Raw genomic sequence first — 12,807 nt, 5'->3', positions numbered from 1 at the left:
TATGTTGGGAAGGTGCAACTCTCTGATTACCTTGCAGAGTGTAGTATCATCTGCAAACATTGAAATTCTGCTCTATTTCCCCTCTACAAGTTCATTAATAAATATGTGAAAAAGAGGGCCCAATACTAACCCTGTGGTAGCCCACTGTTAAGTCAGACCCAATGAAAGTATGATCGAGTAATAACCACCCTTTGTTTCCATCACTGTGCCAATTTTGTAACCCAAGAATAATTTTAACCACAGTTTTTTAGTTTTTAACGCATTTGAAAAGTCCAAATAGACAACATCTACAGCGTTACCATGGTCCATTATGGAAATTAAAAGGGTATTCGCATCTTCAATGTCCAATCCCAATGTGTAGTAGGTGCAATAATAATATTAGCAAATTCCTCCAATTACAAATGTATAGTTTTTCTGATTCGCTATGTCTTTCTGTGTGTGCAGGCTTTGCAGGACCTTAGATTTCTATGGTTATAACCACTGATATAGTGATAGCTAGTTGCTAGAGGTCGTAACCATGAATAGCTAAAAAAAACATAAGAGAAATCTTCAAAGTCAGCTCACCTGCCGTAGTCCACTGCACGGAGACTGCTGTGCATCAGAGGTTAGTGGAGACTAGAGTACCGTATTATGCGGTTTATAAGACGCACCCCAAATTTTGAGGAGAAAAATAGGAAAAACTTTTTTTTCTTTAAATAAAAATGGTGATGCTTCTTACATTCCAGGCATCTTATTGCTTACCGGGAGTGGTGGCTGCGGTGAAGCGGGGTCCCAGGGAGTGGGGCGATGCTAGGGAACCCAGACTGGGAGAAAGGGGTGTTCGGTGGTGCAGGCTGCAGTGGAGCAGAGTTGCAGCTGGATGAGGCAAGAGTGGCGTTGCGGGTGTTTGGTGGTGGAGGTCGCAGTGGAGCAGGGTCGCAGCTAGAGGAGGCAAGAGTGGCGCTACGGGTGTCCGGTGGTGCAGGGGCTCCGCTGACGTTTTGTGAAAGCCCATAGCCCCCGCACTGTTTACTCTGCGGTGGACTCCGGGAAAATGGCTGCCGAGGCGGCGCATGTGGGGATCTTGGCGCTGAGATCTTATCTCCCAAGATCTTGGTGCCGAGATCTCCATCTGCTCCGCATCCGTGGCCATTGTCTACGAGACATCGCGTAGAGTCAGACGCGGATGGAGATCTCGGCTTTCCACCACAACACTCTCACCTCCGGGCCCGCAGCATTGACGTCTCGGTAAGCACAGTGTTCGGTTTATAAGAAACTCCCCCGTTTTCCCCCTAATTTTGGGGATCATAAAGGTGCGTCTTATAATCCTTAAAATACGATAATTCCAGGAGCAACCAGATTAAAAAAAAAATTCCAAGCATTTATTCAAATAGTCATTAAAATCCGCAAACACATCGCACAGACCACCACTTGTAAGGTTGAAAGGTCTGTCAGACACGTTTTGGATTTTTGTCCTTAATCATTTTACTAGACAAACTAAAAAAGAATCGAAGTACAGGTGAAGTATAATTAAACCAGGTCTTACTCATAATAATTGATTACATCTATCCTGACCTTCATACCTAGCGGTGATTGTTTTTTTATGTGTGGGAAGCATTTAGCAAATTAATGCTGCAAATGCGATATATATTTAGCTTAACCCCTTTCTGCCATATGACGTACTATCCCGTCCATGTGCCCTGGGACTTAATTCCCAGGGACGGGATAGTACGTCATAGTATAGTATTATGCAAAACAGAAGCCGCGGAGACACCATCACGTGTTTCTCAACGCAAGCAATGACCAGCCAGGTCTTTGCCCGGGAAGGAACAACCACGGGAAGGGCAGTCTCCAATGAAGGAAACCACCTATGCCAAAACATGGTATCCATCCACATACAGCTGTTTCGGGGTATTGCCCCTCATCAGTTTGGAGTAGGAAACTGGCTGGTAGGAGCAATGCCTAGTAAAAAGACTATGAAAAGGAGGATGAATGAACTCATGGAGTTCCATGAGTTCATTCATCCTCCTTTTCATAGTCTTTTTACTAGGCATTGCTCCTACCAGCCAGTTTCCTACTCCACACTGATGAGGGGGCAATACCCCGAAACAGCTGTATGTGGATGGATACCATGTTTTGGCATAGGTGGTTTCCTTCATTGGAGACTGCCCTTCCCGTTGTTGTTCCTTCCCGGGCAAAGACCTGGCTGGTCATTGCTTGCGTTGAGAAACACGTGATGGTGTCTCCGCGGCTTCTGTTTTGCATGTTTTACATATTTCCCATAAGGGATGGGGGCAGTGCTCTAGAATCACTGCGTTGAGAAACACGTGATGGTGTCTCCGCAGTGTCGGATGTTGATCTCCATGAGTTCATTCATCCTCCTTTTCATAGTATAGTATTATCACAGCTGACACCCGGCACTATGTGTCGGGGGCGGTCACGGACCGCCCCCGACACGTTAACTCCTGGCACACTGCGATCAAACACGATCGCAGTGTACCGGGGGATTAGGGAAGCATCGGCAGGGAGGGGGCTCCCTCCGTGCTTCCTTGAGACCCCCAGAGCAGCGCGATGTGCAGCGCTGCTCCGGGGGCCTCCTTCCCTGCAGGTCCCCGGATCCAAAATGGTGGCGGGGACCTTCCGGGGCCTGCAAAGCGCAGGCACGAGGAAGCCTTCTGCACTGCCTGTGACAGATCGCTGATCTGTCACAGCGATCTGTGATGTGACAGATCAGTGATCTGTCACATGACAGTGATGTCCCCCTGGGACAATGTAATAAAGTAAGAAAAAAAAAAAAAAAATTGTAAAAATAATTTATAAAAAATCGCTAAATAAATAAAAAAAAAAATATTCCCTAATAAATTTTTTGGAAATAAAATAATAAAAAAAAACAATAAAAGTACACATATTTGGTATCGACTCGTCCATAACGAACCTGCCCTATAAAACTGTCCCATTAGTTAACCCCCTTAGCGAACCCCTTAAAAAATAAAAAACAAAGCAAAAAATAATGCTTTATTATCATACCACTGAACAAAAACTGCAATAACGCGCAATCAAAAAGACGGATATAAATAACCATGGTACCGCTGAAAACGACATCTTGTCCCGCAAAAAACGAGTCGCCATACAGCGTTATCAGCGAAAAAATAAAAGTTATAGCTTGCAGAATAAAGCGATGCAAAAATAATTATTTTTTTATAGAAAATTGTTTTCATTGCATAAAAGCGCCAAAACATAAAAAAAGACATAAATGAGGTATCGCTGTAATCGTACTGTCCCGAAGAATAAAACCGCCTCATCAATTTTTACTGCACGTGGAGCGGTGTAAACGCACCCCCCCAAAAGAAATTATTGAAATGCTGGCTTTTGTTCATTCTGCGTCCCAAAAATCGGAATAAAAAGCGATCAAAAAATGTCACGTGCCCGAAAATGGTACCAATAAAAACGTCCACTCGTCCCGCAAAAAATAGGACCTCACATGACTCGGTGGATCAAAATATGGAAAAATTATAGCTCTTAAAATGGGGTGATGCAAAAACTATTTTTACAATAAAAAGCGTCTTTTAGCGTATGACAGCTGCCAAAAATAAAAACCCGCCATAAACAGTAAATCAAACCCCCCTTTATCACCCCCTTAGTTAGGGAAAAATAATAAAATAATGTATTTGTTTCCATTTTCCCGTTAGGGTTAGGGCTAAGATTAGGGTTAGGGGTGTGTTGGGGTTAGGGTTGGAGTTAGAATTGGGGGGTTTCCACTGTTTGGGCACATCAGGTGCTCTCCAAATGCAACATGGCGTCTGATCTCAATTACAGCCAATTCTGCGTTGAAACAGTCAAATGATGCTCCTTCCCTTCCAAGCTCTTCCATGTGCCCAAACAGTGTTTTACCCCCACATTTGGGGTATCAGCCTACTCCGGACAAATTGCAAAACAACTTTTGGGGTCCAATTTCTCCTGTTACCCTTAGGAAAATAAAAATTTGGGGGCAAAAATATCATTTTTGTGGAAAAAAATGATTTTTTTATTTTCACGCCCGGGCGTTATAAGCTTCTGTGAAGCACTTGGGGGGTTCAAAATGCTCACCACACATTTAGATAAGTTCCTTAGGGGGTCTAGTTTCCAAAATGGGGTCACTTGTGTCGGATTTCCACTGTTTAGGTACATCAGGGGCTCTCCAAACGCACATGACACCGCAGACCAATCCATCAAAGTCTGCATTCCAAAACGTCACTGCTTCCCTTCCGAGCCCCGACGTGTGCCCATACAGCAGTTTTCTCCCACATATGGGGTATCAGCTTACTCAGGAGAAATTAGACAAGAACTTTTGGGATCCAATTTCTCCTGTTACCCTTGGGAAAATGAAAAAATTGGGGACTAAAAGAACATGTTTGTGGAAAAAATATGATTTTTTTATTTTCACGCCCGGGCATTATAAACTTCTGTGGAGCCCTTGGGGGTTCAAAGTTCTCACCACACATCTAGATAAGATCCTTGGAGGGTCTAGTTTCCAAAATGGTGTCACTTGTGGGGGGTTTCCACTGTTTTGGTACATCAGGGGCTTTCCAAATGCGACATGGTGTCCGATCTCAATTCCAGCCCAAAAAGTCAAATGGCGTTGCTTCCTTTCCGAGCTCTGCCATGCGCCCAAATAGTCGTTTACACCCACATATGGAGTGTCAGCGTACTCAGGACAAATTGGACAATAACTTTTAGGGTCCTGTTACCCTTGGGAAAAAAAATTGAGGGTGAAAAGCTCATTTTTGTGGAAAAAATATGAATTTTTAATTGTGCGGCTGTACGTTATAAACTTCTGTGAAGCCCTTGTGGGTTCAAAGTTCTCACCACATATCTACTTTCCAAAATGGGGTTACTTGTGGGGGGTTTACACTGTTTAGGTACATCAGGGGCTCTCCAAACGTGACATGGCGTCCGATCTGAATTCCAGCCAATTTTGCATTGAAAAATTCAAACGGCACTCTTTCCCTTCTGAGCTCTGGCGTGCGCCGAAACAGTGGTTCCCCCCACATATCAGGTATCAGCGTACTCAGGACAAATTGCACAATAACTACTGCAGTCCAATTTCTCCTGTTACCCTTGGTAAAATAAAAAAAAATTGGGCCTGAAGTAATTTTTTTGTAAAAAAAGTTAAATGTTGATTTTTTTTAAACATTCAAAAAATTCCTGTGAATTACCTGAAGGGTTAATAAACTTATTGAATCTCATTTTGAGCACCTTGAGGGGTACAGTTTTTAGAATGTTGTCACTTTTGGGTATTTTCTATCATATAGACCCCTCAAAGTGAATTCAAATGTGATGTGGTCCGTAAAAATAAAATGGTGTTGCAAAAATCAGAAATCGCTGGTCAACTTTTAACCCTTATAAATTCCTAACAAAAAAAATTTTGGTTCCAAAATTGTGCTGATGTAAAGTAAACATGTGGGAAATGTTATTTATTAAGTTTTTTGTGGTGTGCCATATCTCTGTGGTTTAAGGGCATAAAAAAAATCAAAGTTGGAAAATTGCGAAATTTTCACAGTTTCCGCCAAATTTCCGTTTTTTTCACAAATAAATGCAAGTTATTTGAATGAAATTTTACCACTAACATGAAGTACAATATGTCACAATAAAACAGTGTCCGAATCACCGGGATCCAATGAAGCGTTTCAGAGTTATTACCGTATGTACTCAAGTATAAGCCGACCCCCCCACCCCCAATTTTGCCACAAAAAACTGGGAAAACTTATTGACTCGAGTATAAGCCTAGGGTGGAAAATGCAGCAGCTACTGGTGAATTTAAAAAATAAAAATAGATACCAATAAAAGTAAAATTAATTGAGACATCGGTAGGTGAAATGTTTTTGAATATCCATATTGAATCAGGAGCCCCATATAATGCTCCATACAGTTCATGATGGGCCCCATAAGATGCTCCATACAAAATACACCCCTTATAATGCTGCACAAAGATTAATAATGGCCCCATAAGATGTTCCATAGAATAATATGCCCCATATGCTGCTCCATAAAGGTTATGGCCCCTTAAGATGTTCCATAGATTATGCCCCATATGCTGCCCCATAAAATGTTCCATAGATTATGCCCCCATATGCTGGCCCCATAAGATGCTCCATAGATGCTGCCCCCATAATATGTTCCATAGATTATGCCCCCGTATGCTGCTCCCATAAGATGCTCCATAGATTATGCCCCTATATGCTGCCCCCATAAGATTCTCCATAGATTATGCCCCTATATGATGCCTCCATAAGATATTCTGTAGATTATGCCCCCATATGTTGCCCCCATAAAATGCTCCATAGATTATGCCCCCATGTGCTGCCGCTGCTGCATTTAAAAATAAAAAAATGACATGCTCACCTCTCCGTCGCTGGGGGCCAGGTGCCTGTGTCACTGCTGGCACCTGAGATATTCACCTGTCCCCCGGACCATCGCTGCTTGCTGCTGTCTGGCACGTCATCTGTCAGTGACGTTCAGACTGCAGGGGGCGCGGCGCGCACTAACTATGTCACCGTGCCCTCTGCTGTCTAAGCGTCACTGACAGATGACGTGCCAGACAGCAGCAAGCAGCGATGGACCCCGGACAGGTGAATATCGCTATACTTACCCGTCCTGGCATGGTCTCTGCAGCCCCCAGCTTCTCCGCGATCTCCCTGCCTTCAGCGGTCACGTGGTACCGCTCATTAAACTCATGAATATGCTCATATTCATGAGTGTAATGAGCGGTACCATGTGACTGCTGAAGGAAGGAAGGGAGATCGCGGAGAAGCTGGGGGCTTCAGAGACCGTGCCAGGACGGGTAAGTATGACCTGACACCCTCGCCCCCCCCCCCTCCGACCCCCTGGTGTATATGACTCGAATATAAGCCGAGATGAAGGGGGGGGGGACTTTCAGCTCCAAAAAATGGGCTGAAAATCTCGGCTTATATTCGAGTATATACGGTACCTCATAAAGGGACAGTGGTCAGAATTGTAAAAATTGGCCCTGTGATGAACGTGCAAACCACCCTTGGGGGTTAAGGGGTTAAAGACCCCCATGAACATTAGACTTAAAGGGAATCTGTCACCCCTTTTTTGAGATATCATATAATGATATCATTCAATTGTGAGTCACATAAGGATTCTCTTAGTACTTTTGCTTCCCCCTGAGCCGCACCTTTCATGCATAAATACCTTTTTTATATCGGTTCAGATGTATGTAAACTGCCGCAGTCCGGTCCGATGGGCGGGGCTTATTCACCTGCTCCCCCCCTCCCTGTCTTGCTCTATGCATTTCTTCTTGCGTAGAGCAAGACAGGGAGGGGGGGAGCAGGTGAATAAGCCCCGCCCATCGGACCGGACTGCGGCAGTTTACATACATCTAATCCGATATAAAAAAGGTATTTATGCATGAAAGTTGTGGGGTCAGGGGGAAGCAAAAGTACTAAGAGAATCCTTATGTGACACAATTGAATGATATCATTATATGATATCTCAAAAAAGGGGTGACAGATTCCCTTTAACGTTGGCCAAGCTCACTGATATCAGTGAGATCTGCTGACATTCTAATGTGTATGAGCGCCTCCTTACCTTCCCCCAACAGATGATGTTGCATAAGATAAGGATCCAGCATGTCCGATTTCACACTGACTATCCTTTTAATCTCCTTGAGGTAGTCTGCCTCCAGAGGAATCTTAAACAACACAACAGCATATATATGTGGGAAAGTCAAGAGACATAAACTGCTATATATTGTGATTGGAGGGCTCAAAAGGCTGTTCTGAAGTTCTCTTGAGCAGCTCACTGCCTTGCATTCTCCTTACTTCCTGGTTGCTTGGTGACGTGGTCCTCCATGAGTGACAACTCTAATTAAGTGCTCGGTCCCGTTACAACACAACAGTGTTGTTATTCATTTAACAAGTGAATGGTTTATCAGTGGCGCTAGTATAATTGGGCTGCCTCTGCTGCATCTACTGCAAAAACCCCTACCACAACGGAGTAACAGTAAACAGGGAAACAAACAAACCACATACTCGCGCTAAAGGATCAGACACCATAAAACATTACTGATTAATTAAGCACATGATGAGTACCTGTAATAATCTTTGGTAAAATCATAAAATTCTGGGTGAGATAGGATGATTATCTTCAGACACACTGACCACGCTAAAAAAAATAAACAATAATATTTACAGTAATGTTTAGGAGTATTAATAACCTAGTAGGGAATGCTGGTGCGTCGCTAAATGATCGCTAGTAAGATGTCAAACAGGCAGATCTCTTCAACGACATAGCGGCGATCCGTATAACGACCTCGGCGGTCGCTGGTACCTTGTCACACAGCAGCTATTCTGAATTATTCCAGCCTGAGTTCTGCGTCGCCAGCGAGGTCGCTCATCGGTGTCAAACACAGCGATGCATGCTGGCCAGCGGGATGCCGACGATGAAAAAATGACCCAGTACATTCTAGCACGATCAGCGATATCCAGCGGGGGGCGGTCGCCACTTTGTACCTATCACATGTAGCGAGATCGCTGTTGCATCACAAAATCGGTGTCGCATTAGCGATCTCGCTATGTGAGACGGGGCCTTCAGGGGCTAACATCTTTACTGGAATGTAACCACTGCATGTGACTGATCTCCTTGCAATAAACTGCACTATACACTTTGTAAGATAAAAGTTATCACAGTGAGAGAATGAAAGCCGATAAAAAGAGTAAGGCCGGGGTCACACTGGCGATTAAAACGGACGAATGCAATGCGATAAAAAATCGCATTGCATTCGAACCCATGTTACTCTATGGTGCTGCTCAGATCATGCGATTTTTTTTATCGGATCCGATCGTCGGACCAAGACAATCGCAGCATGCTGCGATTGTCACCGATTTTCGGATCGGATTTGACAATGCAAGTCTATGGATGCGATAAAAAATCGCATGGAAAACGCACCACACGTGTGACTTGCGATTAAATCGCAAAACTTCTCCTGGGCAACAGGAAAGAGCAGGAGGCATGGCCAGGAAGCTTGGGTATACAAATTACTCAAGCAGCATAAAAAAAAAACCAGGAAGAACGCCTCCACGGAGTCCTCCATCATGCCGACACCAGTGAATGTGGAAATGCTGATAGTTCTGGTCCAGGAGAGGCCAGAACTATGGGACCAGAGAGATCCCCACTATGCTGACCGCAGATGCATGGAGGCAGCGTGGACAAGAATCTGTGGCCAGATGTTCCCTGGATATGCGGCAAGACCTCGGGAGGAGCGTGACCAAATTAGTAAGTGAAAGAATGTGTTCACATAATCAAATCCCCTAATCTAATCTGCACAATGTAAGGCCCAATAAGTGATTGCTCAGATATCAGTAATTAATGACTTCGCCTTTTTTTTTTTTAACATATTTACAACATCTACATTCCAAATCCCTGACTGGTGGCAGCATGAAGATTTTGCGTGAAAAAATATTGATTTATTTAGCTAATTGTTCTGCCACCAAATGCAGAGATCTTCAATTTTTATGGGCCCGTATCTTAGCCACTATATAACTATTTTTGTAATAACAACAGCATAGATGTTCGCATTATTACCACAGGATTTTTTAAATTTGGTTAGCAAATATGTTGTTTTGAAGGTCCTTTGTAGTAGGCCTCAACCTTTTTTTTTTTGGTTGATTGGTGTGGAGTCAACAGGAATATAAATCATATCATTTGTAAAATGTGGGTCTAAGCATTGGGTAACCCTTGATTCCATAGCCATATGTGTGTTGTAACAAAATCCTGTGTTTTTGTTAACATTGTAGTGACTGATGTGACAAGGCGTTGGCGCAGCTGCAGGGACACATATAGGAGGGAGAGACTGCTGAGGTCCCGTAGTGGAGCAGCCGGAACCACAAAGAGGAAATACCTCTATTACGACCGCGTACATTTCCTGGCTCCTGTGATGGAGCTGAGACCGTAAGTACATGGTTTAATGTAGTACTTTGTATATTCTGTAAGCACAATTTACATGATGTTATTTTTACCATTGTAGCACCGAGTCAAACCTCACAGAGAGGGAGACGGGTTCCGACTCTGAGGTCCTAAATGATCCTGAGTCGGATGTTGCTGCAGGCTCCGGCCCATCTTCTGGACTTCCCAGAGCAACACCAAGATCACCACCAACAGAATCAGTTAGCCAGCCAGCACAGCCTGATGACCGGGGCAACAGTAGCAGCCCCACCATGCCACTGGAGACCTCGCCACAGCCTTCTGCCCTACCACGACGAGGCAGGCGCAGGAGAGGAGCAGCTTCGGGAACAAGGATGCAGGCTGACCGTGGTGTATTGGACTACTTGTCGACAGCTGCTCATGATGATGGGGAGGAGGCATATGGGCGCAGTCAGGCACAGTATTTGAGGGCAATTCCCTGTGGGTACAGGCTGCGTACGAGAGGGGCTCTCCAAATCGTCTTGGATGCCAGCACACCACCCAATAATCCCCGCAGTGTCTTTCAGTTCCTTGAAAGGTGGCAGCTGTCAGAGGAGAATCAGATTGATAGGCTGGTTGGACTTGATGTGAGTAGTCAACCATCCTTGGAACCTGTTCCTCCTCCTCCTCCTCCACGGGTGGCAACACCTCCGCCTCAGCCTGCACACATCCCCAATGTGGCTCCACAGGTCCAATATATGGGCCAGGGCGCACATGCCCAATATGGCCACTTTAACTTACCCAATGTTGGTGGTTGGCCCCAACATGGGTATGTTAGACATGGACATATTGGGGGATATGGGCAATTTGGGCAGCCCTACCAGGACTACCAACAACAATTACAAAATTACCCCTAACAAAACCCACAAATAGATCCTGCCAGGATGCAACAGATGGCACAGCCACCTGCCAGTGCACAGGGGGACAGAGATGTGGCCCAGCAACCAAGGCCAAATGTCCAAACAGGCCCCCCCACCTTCACCACCCCCAACCTACCATGACTTGTAGGTTTTCATTTTTACCTTGTTGTTAGGTTTGGTGTATTGTCCATGATGTTTTTTGTTTGCCTTGAAATGTTGAATCCTAATGTGCTGATTACATTAGGCCAAAGGCAACTACTATGGTTATATGTTACCGCAATAACCCAAAAAAAACAAGTAATAAACTTGTTTACATTCACTATGTGTGTCTGTTCATGTACGTACATGTTCTGTAATGTGTTACATAGATATAGTAACAAGTACTGTTCAAACAAAAATTTAACACAAAGGTAAAGCCAAAAATCTTTACGAGAACACATCACTAAAAAACCACTACATAGATAAAGCATCATCTTGCCATGCAGTTGCACCCTGAGGTGTTACGAAATAATTTGTCAACACATCACGGACTTTGAGTCCGGAAATTGGACGACGGGGTGGGTTTACATGTGTCCTAGGCCTAGACACATTAACAGAGTCCACTTCAGCATCATCATATGAGGGGCAGTCATGTATCCTTGTGAAGATATGTAGGACAACACAGGCTTTAATAAATTCATTGACATTAGCTTCACTCAGCTGAATTGCGGACTGTAGGACCCTCCATTTGGCGGTAAGAATGCCAAAGGCACATTCCACCAGTCGCCGAGCACGTGATAGTCGATAGTTAAATATTCGACGCCGGTGGTCAAGGGGTCATCGTGGATTTGGCCTCATGACATGTCTGCTCAATGGGAACGCCTCATCTGCTACAATAACATAAGGCATCGGTTCCAGATTTGAGTTGGGAAGCTGACGTGGTGGTGGTAGGTCAAGCTCATTATTACGCAGCCGCCGACCCATAATGGAAGAATTGAAGACTCTGGAGTCTCCAGTTCTTCCATAGGCCCCAATATCTACAATTATAAACCTGTAGTGAGTGTCAACCAAAGCCAACAATACTACAGAAAAATATTGTTTATAATTATAGAATTGGGACCCTGAGTTCGGCGGCTTACGCACACAGATGTGCTTCCCATCTAGGGCTCCAATACATTGTGGAAACTGGCACGTGTCCTCAAATCCACGGGAGATACGCAACCAGTCAGGCATTTTGGGCTCCGGCATTACCACATGATGGAGTCTGGTCCAGATTTCGGAGCATGTAGACCATACTATGCCAGAGATTGTTGATTTCCCAATTAAAAATTCTAAATGCAGACCAGCATATGAAAGGCCAGTTGAAAGGAAGCTAAAAAAACAAAGGAAAAAGAAAAATTAGGACATAGCCAAACAAACAACAGATACACTTTCAAACACATTTATAGTCAAGGAAGTCTAAAGTAGGCATGATGAAGATTACATTACATGCCATGGCTTGGTTATGAAAGCCACAAGTATAAAATTGTTGTTGTTAAATGTTTGGGAAATAAATTAAGATAATAGGGCAATACGAGATATGATTAAAGGTGTGTAAAATAAATATGCAGCTTCACACATCCTCAACATATTGGTTTGAGACATACCGTAAGGTGAGGAGTAGACGCTCCTCAGCAGAAATAGCTTTGCGCATCCTCGTGTCCTGAAACGTGATCCCAGGGCGCACAATCTCCAGCAAAATATCAAAGGTCGCAAGGCTCATCCGACAATATTGATAGAACTTCTCCGGATGGCTACGCAGAGATGTATAGACACGGTGGAAATGGCCTTTAGATATCCTTCGGAGCAAAAGGGGATGGACCCACATTCGCCTACGCCTCCGCGGATCCACAATCACAGGGTATTGCTCCCCAAAACGTCGGGATAAAACCCAATAGAAAAGAGCACGCTCAGTGGTGTTAAAAGTGAGCCTGTCTGTCATGTTTAGCACAAAGCAGAGCTAACCAAATCCAAGCAGTGACTGTAT

The 12,807-nt window shown here is 44.3% G+C and overlaps 1 protein-coding gene across 2 annotated transcripts in view; it reads left to right on the top strand.

Annotated features, from left to right (window-relative positions):
• LOC141096085 (synaptonemal complex protein 2-like) overlaps positions 1-12,807 on the top strand; it is a 151,282-nt gene that overhangs the window by 137,795 nt on the left and 680 nt on the right. The window lies entirely within an intron of this gene.

The sequence above is a fragment of the Dendrobates tinctorius genome, unplaced genomic scaffold (assembly GCF_039654945.1).
Source record: "Dendrobates tinctorius isolate UK_male_01 unplaced genomic scaffold, ASM3965494v1 ptg000071l, whole genome shotgun sequence".
Taxonomy (NCBI): domain Eukaryota; kingdom Metazoa; phylum Chordata; class Amphibia; order Anura; family Dendrobatidae; genus Dendrobates; species Dendrobates tinctorius.
This window is presented reverse-complemented; position numbering and strand designations above follow the sequence as displayed.